The sequence below is a fragment of the Thunnus thynnus genome, chromosome 21 (assembly GCF_963924715.1).
Source record: "Thunnus thynnus chromosome 21, fThuThy2.1, whole genome shotgun sequence".
Taxonomy (NCBI): Eukaryota; Metazoa; Chordata; class Actinopteri; order Scombriformes; family Scombridae; genus Thunnus; species Thunnus thynnus.
Window position 1 is genome coordinate 4,408,098 of NC_089537.1, and position 13,733 is coordinate 4,421,830.

The 13,733-nt window shown below is 37.2% G+C and overlaps 1 long non-coding RNA gene across 1 annotated transcript; it reads right to left on the reverse strand.

Annotated features, from left to right (window-relative positions):
- Positions 1–1,863: 1,863 nt before the first annotated feature.
- Positions 1,864–5,836, reverse strand: LOC137172990 (uncharacterized). The gene is made up of 4 exons (XR_010925097.1): positions 5,777–5,836; positions 5,301–5,370; positions 3,164–3,226; positions 1,864–2,737 (listed from the first exon to the last, which is right to left on the reverse strand). It is a non-coding gene; the product is annotated as an uncharacterized lncRNA (long non-coding RNA).
- Between the last annotated feature and the right edge of the window lie 7,897 nt (positions 5,837–13,733).

Sequence of the window (13,733 nt, forward strand, 5' to 3'; positions counted from 1 at the left end):
TTGTTTTGAGAAATAATGCCAAAATTCTCTGATTCCAGCTTCTCAAATGTGAATATTTTCTGGTTTCTTCAGTCTTCTATGATAATAAACTGAATATATTTGGGTTGTGAACTGTTGGCCGGGATTAAAGAAGACATTTGAGTCACCTTGGGCTTTTGGAAATATAGTTCGACAGAAAAGTGCAAGATATTTACTGCATACTAGTTGATTTGGTTCATTGTAAGTTGGATAGACTTTAAGTATTTGTATTTTTGGAGGAAGTTGTAAAGACTGGAGCTGAGAGAGAGAGCTGCTGTGGTTGAGTGAGCTAGATTGCCTTTAATACAATCCAGCCCAGGCTGCTGAGGGAAAAACTGGAGGTTATGCAGGTGGACGTCCCCATGATCTCATGGATCAAGGACTACCTAACGGGCAGACCACAGACTGTGAGGCTACAGGGCTGTGTGTCTGCACTCCTGGTGTGCAATATCAGGGCTCCCCAGTGGACTGTTCACCCTCTACACATCAGATCTCAGGTACATCTCTGAATCATGTCATCTGCAGCAATTCTTGGATGACACTGCCACTGTGGGATGTGTGGAGGATGGACAGGAGGGGGAGAATAGACACCTGATGGACCACTTTGTGAAGTAGTGCAGGGAAAACCACCTGTATATACGTGGCCAAGACCAAGGAGATTGTGGTGGACTTTAGAAGGAAGAAGGCCCCACCTGCTCCAGTATGTATCAGTGGGAGTAATGTGGAGATGGTTAACACTTAAGATGCTTTCCATAGTAATGGAAAAACAAAAAAAATGTACAAATGTTACGTTAATGTGTATTATAAATGCTCTAAACCTACTGAAAGTCATGTTTAGTTTCATTGACAGAGACCTGAAATGATAAATAATCTTTACTACAAACTTCACTAGAGCAGAGTCCTTTAAGTCCTCATCTTTAATTGGTGTTTACATCCAGCATCTTTTAAGGAGAAAATTAACTGTAAATAGGTACGTAGATTCAATTATTCTTTTATGAGGAAAATATACAGAGTAGGCAGCCCCAACAACCACTGTAAATAACATAGGGGACCTTGTATGTTGCTTTGAGTGCACAGTAACAACTGTAGGCGACTCACATGAGTGTATCAACATTTTTACTCTTTTCTCACATCTAAATTTTGGCAGATGGACCGTTAGAGGAAACTGTTTAGAGAGATAATTTTTAAGGCGTTTTACTTTAGATGGTGAAAATATAGATACAGAAGACAAGATGGGAGGGCGAGAATAGGATGACATGCACAATCAAAATGGGGTGTTGTGGTTAAATGGTGTTTTAACCACTCGGCCACGAGGACGCCACAACCCTGCTTTTGTTGTTGTAATGCACAGTCTGTCTTGTTTTCTCCTGTTCTGTATTAATAATAATTCATTTAATTAATTAATGTTAATATGAATTAATAATAGACAAAAGCATGCCAAGATATACACAAGAAACCATAATAAAATTATCTTAGAAGACACAACAAATAATATATTACTAATGATAAGAGGAAATCCAGGGGATCTTGTCCTATCTCCTACTGTATCTTCATATGGGTTTAAGCTTAATAACAATAACAACTTTATTTGTATAGCACCTTTCATACAAAAAAGAAATGCAGCTCAAAGTGCTTTGTAGCAAAAGAAATGACATGCACCAAGTGCTTCTCATCAACAAAGACTTAAGCATCATAAAATGAACATAAAAACATGTAAATTTACATAAGAGGGAAAATAAAACAATCTTGATTTAAGATAAAATAAAGTGAAAATGGGACACATAATAAAGTAAAATGATTTTGATAACCAATTAATTGTTTTGAGTCATTTTTTAAGAAATAATGCCAAAATTCTCTGCTTCCAGCTTCTCAAATATAAATATTTTCTGGTTTCTTCAATCTTCTATGATAATTAAGTGAATATCTTTGGGTTGTGAACTGTTGGTCGGGATTAAAGAAGACATTTGAGTCACCTTGGGCTTTGGGAAACACTAACTAAAGCTGTCAAATAAACGTAATGGAGTAGAAAGTACAATATCTCCATCTGAGATGTAGTGGAGTGGAAGTATAAAGTAGCATAAAATATAAACACTTAAGTAAAGTACAAGTACCTTAAAATTGTACTTAAGTACTTAATTGCATTCCACCACTGTCTATAGCCATAGCACATCCCAGTCCACATACTTTTTATACTTCTGGTTTGAGGCTGTTTTTAATGGTTTGGACTCCTTCGATCCAGTCATCATCTTAATGCTACAGCATACACTGATATGTCAGACAGTAGTCTTCTAACTTTGTAGCAACAGTTTGTGGGAACGCCCTTGTCTTCCTCTTTGCTAGTTTGTATATATTCTTGTTAATATCAAGTTAATATTCTCCCATTGACACTGCATTGCCAGTCAAACATTGTATGTGTGAAAAACATGACCCAACTCCATTTAATATTATTTATTTTTGGTTCCAGGTTCAACTCCAAAAAAGAACAACTCTGCTATTACTGTTTTAGTTCATTTTACAACATAAGATCATAACGATTTGTTTTAAAGTTGATATAAAATGGCATACATTTTAAACAGATACTTTAATGAATGAAATGAATAGTAAATCAGGAGTTCTGAGTTGCTCTGTTGCCTTGATGTGTTGGTTATGCTGCAACATCTTCCTCCATGTCTTGAAAGCTGAGCTTTGAAGTCCAGAAAGGTGGACAACCAAATTTTCCCTGCAGTGGAGAGAGGGTGAGGGGGGAGGTGATAATAGAAAGAAAGGGGAACAGTTAGACAGAAAAGTGCAGGATATTTACTGCGTACTAGTTGATTTGGTTTAAGTTGGATAGACTTCAAGTATTAGTATTTTTGGAGGATGTTGTAAAGACAGTGGAGCTGAGAGAGAGAGCTGCTGTGGTTGAGCGAGCTAGAGTGCCAGCCTGGGCTGGATTGTATTAAAGGCTGGAAAAACAAAAAAGTGTACAAATGTTACGTTAATCTGTATTATAAATGCTTACACATGAGTCAGCCAGCATTACGTTACTGGCAAAATGTATTGCTGTTGCAATTCAGTAGTATATGAACATAATTTCTAGGAGACAGGGTTGCAAAGATCCACCAACATAGTAGACTCTTAGTCTTGTTTCATGGCAGATCCTTACCACCTCATCTGCTGCCACTTGGAGTTTGGATAGATACACATCCATCCCTTCCATGTTTTAACCCTGGAAAAAGGAAACGGAGAAATAAAACCATGAGACATTGCCTCAATATTTGGTCATTTGGCTGATGCTCTTTTCCAGAAAACCTTTAATTAAACATTAGCTTAAGAGTTTCTCTCTGTTGTTGTTAACTCATAAGAGTTGGGAATCTTTTATCATTTCAAAAATGCCCCTGTGCAAACACATAGAATCAAATGACACTCAATGATCCAGTTATATCATATATTTGGATCTGTATAGAATTTAACCACAATAAAACAATGATTTTAGTCGCAATAACATTTTTGTCACTTTCAGGATGGAGCCCACAGTGTCAGAAAGAAGAGGAGAAAAACATCAGAATGACCATTTTTCAGTAGATTACAGGAAATGACAATGGAAAGAGAATATTTGTGTGAGCATGTTCAAAGACGTGCTTAAAGGTAGGCGTGTTTCCAACAACCCCGTCTAGGACGCTGTTCATAACACTCTTCAATTAACAGTTTGAATCAATTGGCCATTGTACTTTGTTGCCAGTTGCAGTGCAGCACTCTGGCGGTACAAATATACCCGATGAAAACTGTGCAACAAACCATTACACACATACACAGACATTATTCAGTAATACCTTTGGTATTTGTTTACTTAGCAAAATAGTAAGCACACATTGTTACATACAGAGAGGTACCCAGACAAGTACATAGGTCTTCTTATTGAAGTGTTGGAAATCAGACTTCATCCAGATCTTAAAATTAAATTGTTAAGATGCTTTCCATAGTAACTGAAAAACAAAAAAATGTACAAATGTTACGTTAATCTGTATTATAAATGCTCTAAACCTACTGAAAGTCATGTTTAGTTTCATTGACGGAGACCTGAAATGATAAATAAACATTATTACAAACTTCACTAGAGCAGGGTCCTTTAAGTCCTCATCTTTAATTGGTGTTTACATCCAGCATCTTTTAAGGAGAAAATTAACTGTAAATAGGTACATAGATTCAATTATTCTTTATTATTTGAGTAGGCAGCCCCAACAACCACTGTAAATAACATAGGGGAGCTTGTATGTTGCTCTGAGCGCACAGTAACAACTGTAGGCGACTCACATGAGTATATCAACATTTTTACTTTTCTCACATCTAGATTTTGGCGGATGGACCGTCAGAGGAAACTGTTTAGAGAGATAATTTTTAAGGCGTTTTACTTTAGATGGTGACAATATAGATACAGAAGACAGGATGGGAGGGTGAGAATAGGATGACATACACAATCAAAATGGGGTGTTGTGGTTAAATGGTGTTTTAACCACTCGGCTACGAGGACGCCACAACCCTGCTTTTGTTGTTGTAATGCACAGTCTGTCTTGTTTTCTCCTGTTCTGTATTAATAATAATTCATTTAATTAATTAATGTTAATATGAATTAATAATAGACAAAAGCATGCCAAGATATACACAAGAAACCATAATAAAATTATCTTAGAAGACACTTTTATACAATCCAGCCTAGGCTGCTGAGGGAAAAATTGCAGGTTATGCAGGTAGACGTCCCCATGATCTCATGGATCAAGGACTACCTAACGGGCAGACCACAGACTGTGAGGCTACAGGGCTGTGTGTCTGCACTCCTGGTGTGCAATATCAGGTTCTCCCCAGTGGACTGTTCACCCTCTACACATCAGATCTCAGGTACATCTCTGAATCATGTCATCTGCAGCAATTCTTGGATGACACTGCCACTGTGGGATGTGTGAAGGATGGACAAGAGGTGGAGTATAGACACCTGATGGACCACTTTGTGAAGTGGTGCACGGAAAACCTCCTGCATATGAACGTGGCCAAGACCAAGGAGATTGTGGTGGACTTTAGAAGGAAGAAGGCCCCACCTGCTCCAGTATGCATCAGTGGGAGTAATGTGGAGACGGTTAACACTTATTAATACCTGGCGTTCATCTGAATATCTGATGTTTCCCTTACTGGCAAAATGTATTTGCTGTTGCAATTCAGTAGTATATGAACATAATTTCTAGGAGACAGGGTTGCAAAGATCCACCAACATAGTAGACTCTTAGTCTTGTTTCATGGCAGATCCTTACCACCTTCATCTGCTGTTTCAGCCACTTGGAGTTTGGATAGATACACGTCCATCCCTTCCATGTTTTAACCCTGGAAACAGGAAACGGAGAAATAAAACCATGAGACATTGCCTTAATATTTGGTCATTTGGCTGATGCTCTTTTCCAGAAAACCTCTAATTAAACATTAGCTTAAGAGTTTCTCCCTGTTGTTGTTAACTCATAAGAGTTGGGAATCTTTTATCATTTCAAAAATGCCCCTGTGCAAACACATCGAATCAAATGACACTCAATGATCACTTTCAGGATGGAGCCCACAGTGTCAGAAAGAAGAGAAGAAAAACGTCAGAGTGACCATTTTTCAGTAGATTACAGGAAATGACAATGGAAAGAGAATATTTGTGTGAGCATGTTCAAAGACGTGCTTAAAGGTAGGCATGTTTCCAACAACCCCATCTTGGATGCTGTTCATAACACTCTTCAATTGGCCATTGTACTTTGTTGCTAGTTGCAGTGCAGCACTCTGGCGGTACACATATACCCGATGAAAACTGTGCAACAAACCATTACACACATACACAGACATTATTCAGTAATACCTTTGGTATTTGTTTACTTAGCAAAATAGTAAGCACACATTGTTACATACAGAGAGGTACCCAGACAAGTACATAGGTCTTCTTAAAGAAGTGTAGGAAATCAGATTTCATCCAGATCTTAAAATGAAATTGTTAAGATGCTTTCCATAGTAACGGAAAAACAAAAAAATGTACAAATGTTACGTTAATGTGTATTATAAATGCTCTAAACCTACTGAAAGTCATGTTTAGTTTCATTGACAAAGACATGTGTCACACCCTGCCTGGTCTTTTTGTGTTTTTATGTTCATCGGGGTTTCCTGGTTTGCACTTCTGTTAAGTCCTTCTGGTCATGTGGGTTTTCTTGTTGTATTTGGGTGATGGGTTTGGACTCCCCTTTGTTGTTTGGCCTGACGTGTTGTGTACTTGGGTTTGGGTTCATGGTGGTTCTTGGACAGGTTGGTGTGGGTTGTATTTGGAGTTTTGTGTTTTTTGGGTTTTGGTTTTGTTGCTGTGTTTCCCTTGTGTGTTCATGTGCTCCTCCTCACCTGCCCTGCATCACCCTCGTTAGCCCTGCTCTGCTCTGTCTTCCCCCACACCTGCCCTGTATCAGTCTCGTCAGCCCTGCCCTGCCTCCTGTGTTTCCCTAAGCCAATCACTCCCAGCCTGCTCTTGCGTCTCGTCACCTGTTCCCCATTCCCTGATTAGTTTAGTCTATATTTAAGGTCTGGTTTTGAATTGAGTCTTTGTTGGATCATTTGTTCTGTGCAGCTTGTTCTGTTTTGCCCTGTCCTAACCACCTCAAGATTAAAGGTTTTCATCTGCCCTGCAATCTCTCTGCATGCTGGTCTCTGCAATTGCGTCCATTCCTGCTACTCAACGTGACAACCTGAAATGATAAATAATCTTTACTACAAACTTCACTAGAGCAGGGTCCTTTAATTCCTCATCTTTAATTGGTGTTTACATCCAGCATCTTTTAAGGAGAAAATTAACTGTAAATAGGTACGTAGATTCAATTATTCTTTTATGTGGAAAACATACAGAGTAGGCAGCCCCAACAACCACTGTAAATAACATAGGGGAGCTTGTATGTTGCTCTGAGCACACAGTAACAACTGTAGGCGACTCACATGAGTGTATCAACATTTTTACTCTTTTCTCACATCTAGATTTTGGCAGATGGACTGTTAGAGGAAACTGTTTAGAGAGATAATTTTTAAGGCGTTTTGCTCTAGATGGTGACGATATAGATACAGAAGACAGGATGGGAGGGCGAGAATAGGATGACATGCACAATCAAAATGGGGTGTTGTGGTTAAATGGTGTTTTAACCACTCGGCCACGAGGATGCCACAACCCTGCTTTTGTTGTTGTAATGCACAGTCTGTCTTGTTTTCTCCTGTTCTGTATTAATAATAATTCATTTAATTAATTAATTTTAATATGAATTAATAATAGACAAAAGCATGCCAAGATATACACAAGAAACCATAATAAAATGATCTTAGAAGACACAACAAATAATATATTACTAATGATAAGAGGAAATCCAGGGGATCTTGTCCCATCTCCTATTGTATCTTCATATGGGTTTAAGCTTAATAACAATAACAACTTTATTTGTATAGCACCTTTCATACAAAAAAGAAATGCAGCTCAAAGTGCTTTGTAGCAAAAGAAATGACATGCACCAAGTGCTTCTCATCAACAAAGACTTAAGTGTGATAAAATGAACATAAAAACATGTAAATGTACATAAGAGGGAAAATAAAACATTTTGATTTAAGATAAAATAAAGTGAAAATGGGACACATAATAAAGTAAAATGATTTTGATAACCAATTAATTGTTTTGAATCATTTTTTAAGAAATAATGCCAAAATTCTCTGATTCCAGCTTCTCAGAAGTAAATATTTTCTGATTTCTTCAGTCTTCTATGATGATAAACTGAATATCTTTGGGTTGTGAACTGTTGGTCGGGATTAAAGAAGACATTTGAGTCACCTTGGGCATTGGGAAACACTAACTAAAGCTGTCAAATAAATGTAATGGAGTAGAGAGTACAATATCTCCATCTGAGATGTAGTGGAGTGGAAGTATAAAGTAGCATAAAATATAAACACTTAAGTAAAGTACATGTACCTTAAAATTGTACTTAAGTACATTAATTAACATTTTCTCTTTATGTTGACAGAAATCATAAGTCAGCCAGCATTACGTTTCTGGCAAAACGTATTTGCTGTTGCAATTCAGTAGTATATGAACATCATTTCTAGGAGACATGGTTGCACAGAGCCACCAGCATGGCTGTAGTGTCTTAGTCTTGTTTCATGGCAGATCCTTACCACCTTCATCTGCTGTTTCAGCCACTTGGAGTCTGGTTTGATACACCACACTCCTTTCCATGTTTTAACCCTGGAAACAAAGATTACTGCCATGATAGAGATCATGCAGTAAGCTCATTTTAAGTTATAAACTGCTTTAGTGAAATTTTATTTTATACAGATTGGACAAATTGCACAGTAATTGTCTTTACAGTGATACTGTACTTGGCTACATCAGAGGGGATGTCCATTGACACAATGATGACTGAGATCTACAGCTAAGAATGACCCTGATTGACTGATCACACATTTATTTATAGATCCAGCATTTCCATTTTAACTGCACAGACTCTGAGTTACATATACAGCAATGAATCACCACTGCTCTGACTGTATTACAAGCCTCTAATATACTAAAAGCGAACATTATACATGTAGAAAAACAACAGTTTTCAAATCAATTTAATACAATTTATCTTTGGCTTTATTTCTCCCAAAAAAGAACAACTCTGCTTGAAACATCTTGATATTTCAGTAAAAGCAATAAGTAGTAAATCATCAGAAATTGTTCTAGACTGCTGTTTTTATTCCAAATCATCTTCATCCAGGACTTCAAATCTGAGTTTGTGTGAGAATTCTGAAGGACACTTCAATCTTCCCTGTGGTGCAGAGAGGCAGAAGGAAAGGTTAAAACGCACAGAACAGGATTCCATTAAATTCATTATATCTTTGTGAATTTGTTTTAGCGATCAGTTGTACTGCTTGACTCTTTTATCTCTGTACTTTTCAATTAGCACCTGAAGGACTCTAAGACTGTGAGAAATAAGATTCTCTGCTCTGATGACACCAAGATTGAACTGTTTGGCCCCAATTCTAAACCTCATGTCTGGAGGAAACTAGGCACCGCTCATCACCTGCCCAATACCATATTAACAGTGAAGCATGGTGGTGGCAGCATAATTTTGCGAGGGTATTTTTCAGCAAGAGGACATCCCAATCGAACATCTCTGGAGAGACCTGAAAATGGCTGTCCAGTGATAGTCCCCATCCAACCTGACAGAGCTTGATCTGCAGAGAAGACTGGCAAAAAATCCCCAAATCCAGTTGTGCAAAGCTTGTCGCACCATACCCAAGAAGATTCAAGGCTGTAAACACTGCCAAAGGTGCTTCAACTAAGTGCTGAGTGAAGGGTCTGAATACTTACTTTCATATTTCCTTTTTAATTAATTTGCAAAAATTTCTAAAATTTTGTTTTTGCTCTGTCATTATGGGTATTGAGTGTAGATTGATGAGGTAAAATGAATTTAAATGATTTTAGTATAAGACTGCAACATAACAAAATGTGAAAAAAGTGAAGAGGTCTGAATACTTTCTGAATGCACTTTAGTTCGCTAAAATCTAAACTTCCTAGTTGTAAGCAAAACAGCAGTTAAAGCACCTGCAAGGTTTGAAATGATATTGATATGATATATTAAGCACAGTATGGGCTCATAAAATATCATGTTTGTAAACCCAGCAGATTTTAACAGCTAATTCTCACCTCATTTATTTCCTTTTTGAGCCACGGGAGATTTGGTTTGAGACACTCCAAACCGTTGTTGGTCTCAATCCTAGAAACAGGAAACAGAGAAATGAAACAATTAGATATTTTAACCTGAATGTTGGCTGATGCTTCTATCCAGAACACCTCATTAAACATTAACCCTGAAACAACTATGATTGCATGTCACTGAGTGGTGTTCCGGTATCATGAAGTTCTTCTCAACTAGTTTTCCAGCAGATTACAATAATGACATCAGAGAGAGATGAATACAGATTTATTCAGATGTAGTATGTTTAAAGACATGTTCAAAAGAACATGCTGTACTTACATGAAGGCATCGTGCTTGCAACCCTCTCGTGATTTCTGTTCAACACATGTCTTGATTGGCCCAATAGAATTCTTCCTTGGAGCATAGGCTGTCGTGCAGCAGGGATAAAATATGCCAAAACCTGCCAGACAATATGAGAGAGAGAGAGAGAGAGAGAGAGAGAGAGAGAGAGAGAGAGAGAGAGAGAGAGAGAGAGAGAGAGAGAGAGAGAGAGAGAGAGAGAGAGAGAGAGAGAGAGAGAGAGAGAGAGAGAGAGAGAGAGAGAGAGAGAGAGAGAGAGAGAGAGAGAGAGAGAGAGAGAGAGAGAGAGAGAGAGAGAGAGAGAGAGAGAGAGAGAGAGAGAGAGAGAGAGAGAGAGAGAGAGAGAGAGAGAGAGAGATATCAATACAAGCATGTATCGTTGCATATATGTAAAAATCGTTGTGTATTACCGGCGGAGGTTCATCGATGACGCGGTTGTTTCTGTCGTTTACTGTTACATTCACATTTTGTTAATGCCCACATCCAAATTGAAATATGGTTCTTATCATCATAACAAGTAACCTGGAGCTTGCTCTTGCCCTTCTCTCTCTAAATGAAGAGGATGTAAAGAGGAAGAGGATGCTAAAGTCTAATGATGAGTGAACCAGAGAGGTGTGATCTTATATACTGCAGCTTCACTCTAAAGAGGAAGCACTCTTTCGTGCACAATGTTTCTGGGGAGGCTCACACAAACCCTGAAGGTTGTCAACTTTGTTGATCATGTCCAGGTTTATCCTCTTCACCGATGACACTCTCGTTTCTGTCATTTACTGTTACATTCACATTTTGCTGATGCCCGCATCCAAACTGAACTACGATTCTTATCATCATGACAAGTAACCTGGAGCCTGTTCCTTAAAGCAGCTTTAAATGCCCTCTAAGGTGCCACCACATTATGATAAAAGGCCCTCTAAGGTGCCCACACAGTATTATAAAGTGCCCTCTAAGGTACCCCCACAGTATTATAAAATACCCTCTAAGATGCCCACATAAAGGAGAAAACATACCAAAGTTCTGTAATAATTGTCTAGTTATGGGTAAATCAGGATGAAATGCCCTGTAAAGGGCCTCTATATGTGAAAATCTCGAATGAGGTGCCCTCATGTGACCATCAAGTGATGGTGCCCTGTAAAGAAGCCCTAAAAATGACAAAACATGATCTTTAAATGAAATGGATGTAATGCAGTGTCCTATCATGCTGTTGTAATGGGATGAGCTGGATGTTCTATATGGATGCCCTTCTGATAAACAAAAAAAAATTAATAAAATTAATAAAATAATTTAGGGTTCCCCTAAGTCTAACATACTGAAGTGAAGAACTGGGTGCCATTTATATGAAAAAAGGTGCTCTATCAGGTGCACTATACAGGAGAAAAACATTGTGAAGTGGGGGCCCATGAATGTGTCAGCTGCCCTTTTACTGATGTTCACCTCCAAACTGAACTGCAATGAGTTCATCTGAAGAATATACACTCTATAGTCAGTGGTGAAGGAAGTACTCAGAGCCTTTGCTTAAGTAAAAGTATCAATACCACAATGTAAAAATACTTCATTACAAGTAAAAGTCCTGCATTTAAAATTCTATTTCAGTAAAGGTACAGAAGTATTACAAACTAATTTTACTTAAAGTACTAAAGCTAGAGTACTCCTTTTGCAGAAAATTAGGCTGTGACTAATAAATTAAATAAATTTAACTGAATAAATTATCACTACTGATGAGTCAATACATAAGCAGCATGTCATAGTTGTATCTACTCGAGGTGGAGCTAGTTTGAACTACTTTGTGAGGGTCATGAGATAAATCTGAGGGGTCTTGAAATGAGAGACTGGGTAGGAAAGGAAACATCAATCAATCTAATTTTTCTAAACTTTTCTTCAATATTTACATGTTTGTGAAATATTGGAGACTTTTATCTCTTTGGGCCTCAAACTGTTATTTATTTGAAACCATGTGAGGCAAAATTTATAATTGCTTTGGTGGAACTGCAAACAACTCATAGACATCTGAAATATGACAAAGAGACACAAATACATTTTTGTAAGAGGCCACAAGTCAAAAAGTTTGGGAACCATCGGTTTAATCTTTAATAATGCGGTAATAAAGATAATAAGTAAGTAATAAAGATAATGAGATATTAATGATAAATATTATATTTTATAAATAAAATATAAATGATTAAAGCTGTCAAATAAATGTAGTGGAGTAGAAAGTATAAAGTTGCATAAAATGAAAATACTCAAGTAAAGTAAAAGTACCTTAAAATTGTACTTAAGCACAGTACTTGAGTGAATGTACTTAGTTACTTTCCACCACTGTCTATAGCCACAGCACATCCCGGGCCACACTTCTGGTTTGAGGCTGTTTTTAATGGTTTGGTCTGCTTCATTCTAATGAAGGGAAGTCTTAATGCTACAGAATAAAGTGATACGTTAGACAGTAGTCTTCTAACTTTGTGGCAGCAGTTTGGGGAACATCCTTGTCTTCATCTTTGCCAGTCTGTACATATTCATGTTACTCTCAAGTTAATATTTCCCCATTGACACTGCATTACCAGTCAAAGTCAGACATTGCATGTGTGAAAAACATCATTCAACTCCATTTAAATCCGTTTTATTTTTGGTTACAGGTTCAACTCCAAAAACTCAGCTATTACTGTTTTATTTTATTTTACAACATAAGATCATGAAGATTGGTTTTTAAAGTTGATATAAAATGACATACATTTTAAACATAACACCAATGTAAAGGCCATTAAGGTAGTCAAGTCAGGACAAGACAAAAGTATGTATAACCCTCTCAAAATCATTAAATGACAAGAAGGACTTGACCTTAGATAATTGCCTCAGCTGGATTTGACCACTGGGTTTATCTGTTTGTCCAATTTACAATCACTGTCCAGTACCACACCCAAATTTTTTTACAGTGGGCTTTACATATGGTTCCAGGGAACACAGGTCCATCTGACAAGTGATAAACAAGTTATTTTCTGGCTTAGGTTCAATTTCTATTCCAATTGCCGGTTTGAAGAGGAAAACAGGTTGGGGAACAAAAACAAAAACAGTAAAAAATGGGGAGTGGATTTCATTTTTTTAATTCACATGAAAATAGGAAAAACAAAATAATGCATTTCTTTATCCTGTTATCAAACAAGTCGAGTCTCAGCCAGAAGTACATAATTGCTTGCAAACATATTCACCGCAACAACTTTATATGTGTCACTGATGAGTTTTTAGCTTGTTCCACTGCCCCCAATTGGTCAAAACTATCAAGTAATGTAATTGTAAGTAAGTAATTGTAAATTGTAAGTAATTGTGCTCTAAGATTAATTAGTTCATGTTCTCGACACAATAATTTGTGGTAGTAACTGACGGTAATGACCAGAAACTTGCATAAACCGATATTTTGTCATATGTTGAAAATAAAGCAGAGGTAAACACAACAATAAAAAAAGCTTATAAAGAAAAGTGCACCATAATAACCTGTAACTTCACTTCCTCCTGCTACACTAACTTAACATTGACTTTAAGTAATTAACATCAAGGCCAGAGCCATAATCACATTAACACCAATACTGTTTGTTAGTTTTGTTGAAGAATACTTGACTATTATTATTTTCTTATCCTATATTCAAAGCAATGCAAAAAAACATGAAGAGT